Source organism: Odocoileus virginianus, chromosome 13 (genome assembly GCF_023699985.2).
Source record: "Odocoileus virginianus isolate 20LAN1187 ecotype Illinois chromosome 13, Ovbor_1.2, whole genome shotgun sequence".
In the NCBI taxonomy this organism is placed as follows: Eukaryota; Metazoa; Chordata; class Mammalia; order Artiodactyla; family Cervidae; genus Odocoileus; species Odocoileus virginianus.
The window spans coordinates 42,277,621-42,289,878 of NC_069686.1; the positions used below are offsets into that span (position 1 = coordinate 42,277,621).

The 12,258-nt window shown below is 37.5% G+C and overlaps 1 long non-coding RNA gene across 1 annotated transcript in view; it reads right to left on the bottom strand.

Annotated features, from left to right (window-relative positions):
• The window catches only part of LOC139038066 (uncharacterized), a 338,509-nt gene extending 329,251 nt beyond the window's left edge, over nt 1-9,258 (bottom strand). The window contains exon 1 of the long non-coding RNA XR_011490990.1: nt 8,564-9,258. This is a non-coding gene — a long non-coding RNA (uncharacterized lncRNA). The remainder of the gene's footprint in view (nt 1-8,563) is intronic.
• Nucleotides 9,259-12,258: the final 3,000 nt, after the last annotated feature.

A 12,258-nucleotide genomic window follows, 5' to 3' on the forward strand; every position in this document is an offset into this window, starting at 1 on the left:
GTATACCTCAAACATTCATATTTTGAAACTTAATCCCCAACTTGATATTTGGAGGTGGGTTTCTAGGGTGGTGATGGGGTCCTGAAGGTATAGCCCTCATGAATGGGATTAGCACCCTTATAAGAGATCCCAGAGAGCTCCCATGCCGTGTTAGGACACAGCAATAAGACACTGATCTATAAACCAGAAGTCTGGTTCTCACTGGGCAATGAATCTATCAAAGGCTTGATCATGGACTCCTCAGTCTCCAGAACTGGGAAAAACAAATGTTTGTTGTTTAAGCCACCCAGTCTATGGTATTTTTGTTACAGCAGATCAAACTGACTAAAACCAGAATGAGGATCACACAAACCAGAGGCTCCACCCACCCTGTAATTCATCTTCAGCATGGATAAGAAAACTTGTTGTTCTAAGCTACTGAAATTTGGGGTCGATTTGTTATTGGAGTAACATCTACCTCTCCTTACTGATGTAATGAGTACATAAATATTTTATACTATTGGGCCAAGTAGTATACTGTGGCTAAATCCTCCAAATTTCTTAAACTTCTCTACATTATCTCCAGCCCTGCTCAAAGGAAATAGCTTTCCTATTTTATATCCTATCAGCTGTTTAAAATTTAGCTATAAAGTAGTCTCCATTTTCAATTATATTATGATCTTAATTGTATTTACCATTATGTTTAATATCAATTAATGCCATATATAAATGTTTGGTTTACCTTAAGAGAGGTATCTTTAAGAGACTAGTTATGTTAAAGAGGGCAGAAGTGGGAGTGCAAGTTCATAGATATCACACATGATAGGAACAGGGAGCAAGCCTAATAGAAATTAATATTAGAAGGGGTAATGTTCACCTTTTTTTGAGAAAGGATGAAAAACAACAAACAAAAGGAGTCTGAAAAAAAAGATACATGTAATGTAGGAAAGTTAGTATTCAGGGAATAACCTCAATTGAATTAGAAGTAAATTCATCTCTTAAGAGTCGCAGATGGGGGCGAAGTATAGTAAAAGGTATGCTTAATTATTACACAGGGCCTATTGAGTATTAAATTATGTCTAAGTCAGTTCCCCTTTAATAGGTAGGATCATCTAAAAGAGAATAAATATTGCAAAAGAAGTACACTTGCCTCCTAAAATTCTGTTTCACTGTGGGAGACAAAACTTTTTGAAAGTAAAGGCAAGTCTCTATGATTAAAAGATATTTTTATCAAAAGAATGACATGAGAACCAAGACAGCTTAGGATTCCAACCAGGAGTACCTATTTTAAGCTCAGTGAGCTTCAAAGCAACACATATTTCTTGAAAAGCTGCTATGTGTAAACTGTTGTTTCAAAATGTTTGTCATCATCTAAATACCATGTATTCCCCACTCACAGATTTAGAGAAACTTCCTATAGCTAAAAATCTTAAACCTAATCTTCAATACCCTGTAATAAAAGAAGCTTTCATGCCTCTCTCTATTCTGCTATCATTGGTCTATGAACAGCATGGTGTTTAGGGCTGCCCAATTCCCATGAGAGCTTAGAATCCACCTTCAGTAGCCAAGGTTCCTCTGTATGCATGATTCTGCATCTCAGATTCCACAAATCATCAATCATATACTATACTGTAGCACTTACCCCTGAAAAGAAAGAAGATAGGCATATAACTGGATCTGTGGTGTTGAAGGGTCAACTCAACAATTTCACAATATGCTTTGATACACTGACCAAAATAAATGTAGCCATCCCAAGCAAATTATTTAATGGATTCTACCTCTATACCTCATGGAGAAGGAAATGGCTACCCACTCCAGTATTCTTGCCTGGGAAATCCTATGGACAGAGAAGTCTGGAGGATTACAATCCATGGGGTTGCAAAAGTCAGACACAGTTTAGCAAATAAACCACCATGACCTCTATACACCAACTGCTGCTCTCCTTCACTTCACCTCACCTGGGAAAACCATCTTATTTATTTTTCCTCCACTAATCTTTCTCCCTAATATACTTAAAAGCCATGTTCCAAACATGTGTCTACTGGCATATCTTGCTAAATTAACTCCAAGCCAATTCTGACCATTGTTTTATTCTAGATTGCATCATTACCTACAAACCAAACCAATTTCATTGCTACAAGAAAACATGTTATAGGTGAAGAAACTAAAGTCTAGAGATATGCAGAGGTTTGCCCAAGACCAAAGTTATTTAGGAGAAAGTCAGGGTTAAAACTAGGTTCCCCTGGTTCTCCATTTGTTTCCAAACTACCTATGCTGTAATTTTGTACTCTTGATTGATTGTAGGCTTGGTCTTTTTCCTAAGTTGATTTATAATGTATAGTCTTTCTTCTCACATAGAATGTAGTAATTTTAGATGAATTTTTAAAAATAAATAGTAAGAAATATCATTTATTAGGAAGTGTATGTTAAACATTTGCTCCCAAACTATCCAGTGAAATGTGTTATTATGATTGTTATTTTTATTATTTTGCATATGAAAATTTTGAGGTAGAGGGTATCACACAGTAGCTAACCTGGGATTCAGGCCCAGGTAATCAAGTTCCAAAGCCTATACTTATAACCATACTGCTCTAGAGGGATATTTTGTACCCAAATAAACCAGGCTATCTATCTACTTATCTATCTATCTATATATCTGTCTCCAAATAAATTTATGCCAGTGGTGCTGATATTCTCCCAGAATATTTTCAGACTTGAGCTTCTGGAATTGACATGAGGATATCAGCTATGCTCTTGTGAATACTCTCAACAAGAGCAAACTCTTCCTGAGTAGACTATTTCTATTTTGGAACTAGTCAAAAGTCAGTCACAGTGGAGCTAACAAGTGAGATGGCTAATTAAATCTCATAAATCCTTGCTCAGTAGAAGATGTACTAGGAAAACAGAAGAATAATACTATTTTTGGAAGAGTGATTCATATGCTTTCCATACAAAGACAAGAGTTCCAGAAACATCTTGAGTAAAGTTGGCATCCCATAAATGCCTAAACAGAGGCTACCATAAGCACGTTTTCCTTAGCATTTTCTGCCTCTTCTTCCAGGAACATTCCCTAGTTTCTTTGAAGACATTACACTTTATGTGATCTTAGTGATACTCTTTATTGAAATCCAGCAATGGGCATTTGACCCAGCATTAAGTGAGGGGAGCACCCACTCAATGGTCGTGGATTTGTTTCAGAGGTGAACACACAGATGAAGCTTGGTCTACTCAGAGTCACTCAGTTTCAGTACTCTGGCAACTACTCCGAACCTGGAGTTGTGAGACAGGAAGATTGTGGCTGGAGAGCCAGCTTGCTCACAAAATGGAACCTGAATATGAAACCAAAACACAGAGAAGTAGGGTCCTTACTCTAGGTACTTAGTGACTATAGTATTTATATGCACACTATGGATTTAGTATAAGCCTATAGTAATGGACTTCTGGAAAATTTTTAGACCAAAGCATTCTGTTTTTATTCAAATGACTGAAAACATCTGACTTGCATAAGTTTAATATCAGAGCCATGTCCAATTAGCATCATCTTTATTCTAAGAGGGTGAGACTAAAGGGGTGGAAAAAGAGAGGAAAACATCTTATTCACATAAATTTTATAAATTATACACTTAATAAATTAATCTTGTATACAAGCATACAAGGCCATTGAATTTTTAAAAATATCTTTAAATTTAAAAGTGAGAGTTATAAGGAAAATACTCAAATATCACTAAATCATTGATTTTGAAGGTCAGTTTATCTAGAGAATCTAAGACAGGGTTAATCATTTTAATCTGACTTCATGGATATGATTTGAAAGTCTGTCATGACTGAGGTTGAACTTTTGTATCTTGCAAGACAAAATTATATACAACCAGTCATTCTAAAGTGAAACAAAGCCAAATCAAATAAGGCAAATAAAGTAATATATATAAACTAGGATTATTATATTTATATGAACTATTATATATAATGTCAAAATAGCCAATATCTCCTCAAGACTAGGTATATCATCCAATTGCTGCCCCAAAGTACCAAAAAATTTATTTAAATATACTGTTGCTTCATATTCAAATTTTGTAGATTTCTTCACCACCACCAGCTCTAGTGATGAAAATTGCACTGCCCTGTGACATTTAAGCTTCATTAAATTTACTATTCACATTCACTTGAGTTTACATCAACAGTCTTTTTCTTGAATTGTTTCTATTCCTTAAAAAAAAAAAAAACTGTGTTCAAGACAGTAGTTTTCAAATAGAAAAACAATTTGAACGAGGAACAAATTTATTTATCATGAATGACTTCAAATAACGTGTGTGTGTGTGTGTATATATATATATGTGTGTGTCAAGGCATAAATGTCTGTGTATATATATGTGAAAGTGAAAGTGTTAGTCAATAGTGTTCAACTCTTCATGACCCCATGGGCTATAGCCAGCTCAGGCTCCTCTGTTCAAGGGATTCTCCAAGCAAGAGTATTGAAGTGGGTAATTATTCCCTTCTCTACAGGATCTTCCTCACCCAGGGATCAAACCCAGATCTCCCACATTGCAGGTATATATATATGTGTGTGTGTATGTGTGTGTGTATTGTGATATATATGTGTATGTGTGTATATTTGTGTGTGTGTGTGTGTATGTGTGTGTATGTGTGTGTGTATGTGTGAGTGATATGTGTATGCGTGTATATTTGTGTGTGTTTATGTGTGTATGTGTGTGTGTGTATTGTGATATATATGTGTATGTGTGTGTATGTGTGTATGTGTGTGTGTGTGATATATATGTGTATGTGTGTAATTTGTGTGTGTTTATGTGTGTATGTGTGTATGTGCATGTGTGTGTGTGTGTTTGTGTGTGTGTGTATAGGCTTCCTAGGTGGCACTAGTGGTAAAGAACCCACCTGCTAATGCAGGGTACATAAAAGATACAGATTCGATCTTGGGGTTGGGAAGGTCCCCTTGAGGAGGATATGGCAACCCACTCCAACATGCTTGCCTAGAGAATCTCATGGACAGAGGAGCCTGGCAGGCTACAGTCCATGCGATCGCATAGTCGGACTTGACTCAAGTGACTGGGTGTACACACACACAGACACACACACACACACACACACGGCAGTGACTAAGGCTCCCAGCAAAAAGGGAACCAACAGATAAGCTTCTCTCTACAAAATACCATTTTCCCTTCATTTAGATGTCATATTCTTTTCTAGTTAAAAAACATACCACAAGTATTAAGTGAAACCCCCATATATCATACCAGGGGACAAAGTTTCCAAAAACACACATTTCTAGGGTTGGCAAAGATAGCAATAAAAATAAAACTATAGAGACAGCTGGTAAATATATATTTTGGTAACAACAAGAATATTGGAAGGTATACAACTTCAGATATACTGCTTTCAATATCTTAGTTCTCCCTCATTTTGTATGAAATACTATATTACTCATAGAGCAACATTTAGATCTCAATTTTCAGTTATTCAACCACCTTTCTTATCACCTCCCCATTTTGCAAAGCACAAAACCTATCAGCTTTTTCCCCAAGCCCCTCATTTCTGGATTAATCTGTTCTCTTGACAGACACAAACGACTTGGGAGTTTGTGGTAATAGGCACCTGACATCATTTTCATAAGTTTCTTTTTATACTACCTTTTAATTAACAGGATGGAGAATGAATAAGCCTGTCGTATGTTTCAACAAAATAAAAAAGAATATATTATAAGCCCACAAAAGTACATTGATTATGTCTACAAAGATATATAATTAAAAAGTATAAATCAAGGACTGCTATTTTACACTTGATTTCAGTTATTTTGAACACTTATGGTCTAGAAGCACTCATTGTTAAGGATATGATATGATTTTGTGTGTTTAGAGTAAATCTGCTGTAAGCGATTTTATAGTTTAATGAAAATAATTATAGTTTGAGTAAGTAGTATGAAGTGTATCTGATGCTACTTCCCCAAAATAAGCTGATATAAATTATCATGATTTATTATGGTTATTCCTCTGGCTATGTTTGGAGTGGATTCTAGAAAGTAATGATGATTCTAAAATTGCAAAAAAAAAAAAAAGGCATTTCAGCTATTTTTCCTCAGATCTTTAATTTCTCTCTAAAATTGAAATAATTTCCACTGTGGTACGGTATGTGCTACTGTGAAGATGGCATTATTGTGCTGTCAGTTTGACAGCTTACTTTCATTTGCACCATTTGGTAAAAGAATATCTTTTGGAGTTTTCTGAATATATCATATGCCACTGTTGCTACTTGTTCTTCATTTTTTAGCCTATCAAGTAGCAGTGCTATGCTCTAATACAAAGCCATGATTATCCCTATTTAAACTCTTTATAGTTGCTCCAACTGCACAGTCATTTTCAGGTATCAGTTTAACTTCTTATCAAAAGAATAATAGATACTTTTCTCTTTGAAATTGAAAGTGTTTTCAGGCCTACCCATAATTTATAGATACCCTAGTCCAACCATTTGCTCCTTGGAAGGATTAAAAAAAAATTGATAGGATGTAGTCATTCCATGAGTTACTAAATGATTGGAAACAAGTCTCAAAGAACTCAACACTGAGTAAAGAATCTGATTAGAAAAGTCATGGCTGGTTTCCAAACTTCCAAGCTCTTCATTCCACTAATCCCATCAACTAGTTCTTCCAACAGACATTTACTGAGAGCCAACCAGATGTGTGACTCCGAACTAAACACTGACCAAAGGCTATATAGTAGATGACCTATTAGGCTGGCAATGATATTAGAACATAAAAAGTGCAACAACCAAGCAATGCATAAATTTCTACTGGGGCAAAGGAAAGACATCTGATGCACTATAGGAAGATTAACTTCCAAGTCTGTGCCCAACCAGACTCAAAATGTCCACTTTTTACTGGTAAGTAAAAAGATATTTTCAGATAACAAAACTTGCAATATCGCTCCTTCTCATCACTTGGAGCATTTTTGCCCTTTGAATTTCATTGTTAAAGCAATGTCAGTCTATATTAACTTAATGTTATGGAAATATTATGGGTCTTTTAGAGAACTTTCTCCTATTTTTTCCTAAATTTGACTTCAAAGTTTCTCGAGGGTTTAAATTGCTGCTCCTCAGCAGTTATTTGAAACATTTTATTAAAGAATCAACCTAAATATTCATTGGAAGTACTAATGATGAAGATCCAATAGTCTGGCCACCTGATGTGAAGAGAAAAAGACCCTGATGCTGGGAAAGATCAAAAGCAAAAGAACAGGGCAGCAGAGGATGAGATGGTTGGATGGCATCACTGACTCATTGGACATGAACTTGAGCAAACTCCAGAAGATAGTGGAGTACAGGGAAGACTAGCATGCTGCAATTCATATGGTCGAAAAGAGTCGGACATGCCTCAGCAACTGAACAACAATTAAAGAGGTCAATCATTCTTCATCACAGAGGTCTGTCTTGATCGACTGTGATCTCATTCATTGTAAACACGTGAAAATTAGGGACATACATAAATAGAGCCTCTTGAATCCAATGGCTTAGAAAAAAATTTCATTAAACAATCTTTCTTTTCTTACCACTGGGACTTCATATATAACAGGAAAATGATTTTTTAATTTATGTCTTAAAATGAATACATATCAAAATACTTGCACTTGGGGTTGATTATTTTTGTCTGCCACTGATTCTTGATAGGAGCCACATTTGTCAGATATTTATACTAATTGTGTCAGAATAGGTTTGAAATTACATACACCTGACTTCTAATTCAGGTTCCGTTACTTTTACCTGTTATATGATTGCAACTATGTTATTTAACCATTTGAGGCTTTGGCTTCCCAATTTGTAAAATGGAGGCAATATTTCTTACCCAAAGGACTGTGGTAAGAATTATATAAAATAAAAATGCCTAGAAATTACTCTGTCATTAACAAGTTGTTCATATCTGATACTATTGGATACCAGTTACCAACCGGGGGATAGGAAACAGTCATTTTCTAGATAAGTCATATCCAGGGCAGGTCTATTTAGCCAACTGTGTGCCAGGGAGAAAACAACTGTGGGTTTTCTTTTAAAAAGCCAAGATTTTCTGATTACCAACAGTTTTACCACCATTAGTACCTTGATTCACTACATACAGCTAATGACAATAATATTAGAATTATCTGGAAAGCTTTCAAAGAACTCAAATTCCTAGGTCATATCTTAAAACCATCAAATAAAAATCTTTTGAGGTGAGACTGAGATATCTAAATTTGAAATTGCTTCCTAGGTGATTCTGATGCTCAACAAAGTTTAGGAAGCACTGTATTAAATGACCTAAGTCAAGGTTAAGTACAGTAATGCAAGTAATACCATCTTGTTTAACCTACTTCTAAGACTTCAGAACAAAAGACTGACCTCGATCTAACCGAAGAGCAATTAACTCCTATCTGTCTTTATTCATCCATATAAAAAAGGGCAGCGAAAGATAACACTGGGTCAGTTAAGCACCCTTTTCACAATGTTCTTCTTAATGTGCTATTTTTATGTCAATTTGCCATCATCTAAAACCTTAGAAGCATCTTTCTAAAAAAAAAAATTAAAATGTGGAATTTAAACCTACCTTAGTTCTTGGGTGCTCAGCCTTCTTTATGCACTGCACCATTTTGGGAGCTTTTGAAATGCTGACACTTGGGACCACCTCCAGATTCTGATGTAATTGGTTTGGGTGCTGTCCAGGTGGTTAAAATGTCCTGGTGATACTAGGGTATGGCCCAGGCAAAATCACTACTGTTGTGATTAGACTACTCATCTTGAGGATGTTTGACTTCATCTGTATCAGTTCAGTCATTCAGTTGTGTCCAGGTTTTTGTGACCCCATGGACTCCAACACATCAGGCCTCCCTGTCCATCACCAACTCCCAGAGTTTACTCAAACTCATGTCCATTGAGTCAGTGATGCCATCCAACCATCTCATCCTCTGTCATCCCTTCTCTTCCCGCCTTCAATCTTTCCCAGCATCAGGGTCTTTTCCAATGAGTCAGTTCTTCACATCATGTGGCCAAAGTATGGGAGTTTCAGCTTCAGCGTCAGTCCTTCCAATGAATATTCAGGACTGATCTCCTTTAGGATGGACTGGTTGGATCTCCTTGCAGTCCAAGGGACTCTCAAGAGTTTTCTCTAACACCGCAGTTCAAAAGCATCAATTCTTTGGCTTTTCTGCATACTTTTCCTCTATCCATGCCTGTGGTTTCCAAACTCTGTGGTCCTCAGATCCCCTGAGAAACTTCACAAACTAGATCCCCAAGTAGCCAAATCAGCAACTAAGAAATAGAAACAAGGAAAGTATTAAAAATTCCCCAGGTAATTTTAATAATAATTATAATAATTAGTATCCACTAAGCAATCTTGTGCTAGGCAGTATTCTAATCCTTCTGCATATATTAATTAATTTAATCTTCAATAAAGCCAGTGAAGTCGAAGGGTTATCATTCTCCTTTTGAAACTGAGTGGGGCCCTATGGGGCTCCTAGGCATGGAGGTTTCCCATTCCCCATTGCTTGTAGGCAAGACTTCAGCCTTCATGACCTTTCCCAAGTTCCAAGACTTCCCAGTTGGCACTAGTGGTAAAGAACCCACCTGCTAATACAGGAGATGTAAAAGGTTTGACTCCTGGGTGGTGAAGACCACTCCTGCCTCTTCCTGGGAGGAGGGCATGATAGCCCACTCCAGTATTCTTGCCTGGAGAACCCTATGGACAGAGGAGCCTGGTGGGCTACAGTCCATAGGGTGGAGCAGCCAAGAAATCACCTGAGGCAAGACTTAAGGAGCCAGAGAAGCTCATCAAGAGGAGGAGACTCACCACACCCTAATCTTGTCAGAGACCCCATCTTTGATCCACTGTTGTAAAAAATCCTCATCAGGTTCTCTGGAGTTGGGACACAGGTTTTCTGAGGCAGAAGCCTGTGTCTCCCTTTGCCTAGAAAAACAATAAAGCTATCCTTTTCTACTTCACCCCAAACTCTGTGTCTGGGATTTGATTCAGCACCGGTGTACAGAGAGGCCAAGCTTTCAGTAAGGCCTTCATAGCGAAAAAAACTGCTCAAGAGAGAAGGTAAGTAACTCATCCTACATCACACAGACAGTAAGAGGCAGATCCATGGTTTGAACCCAGGCCATGGTATATCAGAGGCATGTTCTTATTTTTTTGTAGCAACCTTATGAGGTAGGTGTACATAATTATCATCTTATTGGGTGAGGAAATCACATGGAAAACATTTTTAAAAATTGAAAACCAATATAGATAAATTATAAGCAGAGCTACGCATTATTGTTTTGTCTGTTGTTTAGTTGTTAAGTCATGTCTGACTTTTGTGACCCCATGGATTGTAGCCCACCAGGCGCCACTGTCCACGGGCTTTCCCAGACAAAAATACTAGAGTGGGTTGCCATTTCCTTCTTCTGGGGATCTTCCTGACCCAGGGATCAAATCTTCATCTTCTGAGTTGGCAGCTGGATTCATTTACCACGGAGCCACCAGTACTGATCAACTAAGCTAGCCATTAAGCACCTGTATCCTCTTTAAAAAAAGGTGAAGTTATTTCATCTCCAATCCATTTTTTGAGATTCTATAGTCTTCTCAGCCATGATGGCCAAATGTTAAGAGTTGAACCTTTTTTTTTACTGCTCTAGAGGAATTTATTTTTACTGCTTTTGTTTACAAGATGGGTTGTCTTTTGTACATGCAAATAATGACTGTGGCATTGAGCTAGCCACTATAGCTGGTATGGTCTTTCAGTCTCTTTGGATATTTGGTAACATCCAGTTTCAAAAGAACTTGTTCTCTCTCTTTGAATGTATATGTTGGCATATCACGGGCTAGGAGGAAGACCTCTATGGAAGAATGGATTAGACACCATATGTATGTTTTTATTTTCCAACATACAGTGCAGAGTTCAAAGACAGTGAGATAGCACGTAAAACACTGAGCGCTTGTCTTGCTGTACCTCACTGTTCGCTGAAGCCAGGGTGGGCAAGATGCGAGCAGGGAAGCTGGAAGAAACCTCGAGGAGCTGCAGACATGTATATCCCCTCCTGGCTGGTGCATCAGCCACAGACATGCTGTACTCTCTCATAGCTGACCCGATAAACCGCCATAACATGGCCACAACGGAGTTTCCAGGTGGCGTTTATATATGCTTACAGAACAAAAGTGACCCGTGGCCAAGTGGGTACATCATGACAGGCATGCACAATGCTATAAGTGATCTCAGTTGTTACATAACCATGTATTTACAAAAGATGGGGGGAGAGCAAGAGGCCATGGGCTGAGAGAGCCTGACCTCCACCATTCTGGCCATTTGCTTTTCCCCTACACCACTTTAAATCCGTTTTGCTTCCTTAAAACAGGCTGTTGATTACTCAAACCTGGAGCTACTTTACAGAGACATCATTGTGCATATGCAAGATAGGATGAGCCCAGAACAAGAATGATCAGTCTACGGAACTCAAAGAATAGAAATGTCGCCAGCAAAGCTCTTAAGAGAGCAAGTCCTTCAATAAGAAAAACCTGGCTTCCAGGAGCCCCAGTAGCTTGATGATTGATTCAAGAGCAGCTAGTCAGTTTCAGAGTTTGAAATTCTCCTAACCCCTTAAATTTCACCCTGACTCCCAGGTAGGAGACACAGATTTGAGCCCTGGGCTCCTGGGCTCCTTGCCAGTGGACCTGGCAATAAAGGTCCTTTTTTTTTTCCCCTCAAAAATCAGTGCTTCTACGTACCTCATGCAGTGACCCCTTCCTCAGTAATAGTAGCACTTAACAATCTTTGTTGATTCAATTATAATAAAAATAAGATTTTGAAGCCAGAAAGCCACATCTCTGAGCTTTACCAACCAGCTGACTTAAACATCATTTCTGTGCTATTCTGTGCTCTAATTTAAGTAATATGTTCCCTTAGAACATGTATTTTTTCCCCTAACAAAACAACTTCTGTATGACCTAAAATTAATATTGATGTCAGGAGGATCATTTTATCTGGAGTCTCTGACCAATCAGTTACAACACTGTGTGTGCCGTTTTTGGCTTCTCAAGTACCCTAATGCTCTGTTGTTCAATATGGTATGCACCAGCCACCCAATTATTGAGCCCTTGACATGTGACTAGCTCAAAATGAAACATGTTGTAAGTAAAAATGTACACGGAATTTTGCACATTACTTAATTTGTTACATCTTTGAGAAAGATATAACATTATTAGTAAATTTTATCACATCTTGAAATAAACATGGATATATTTGGTAAAATATATTATTGAAATTA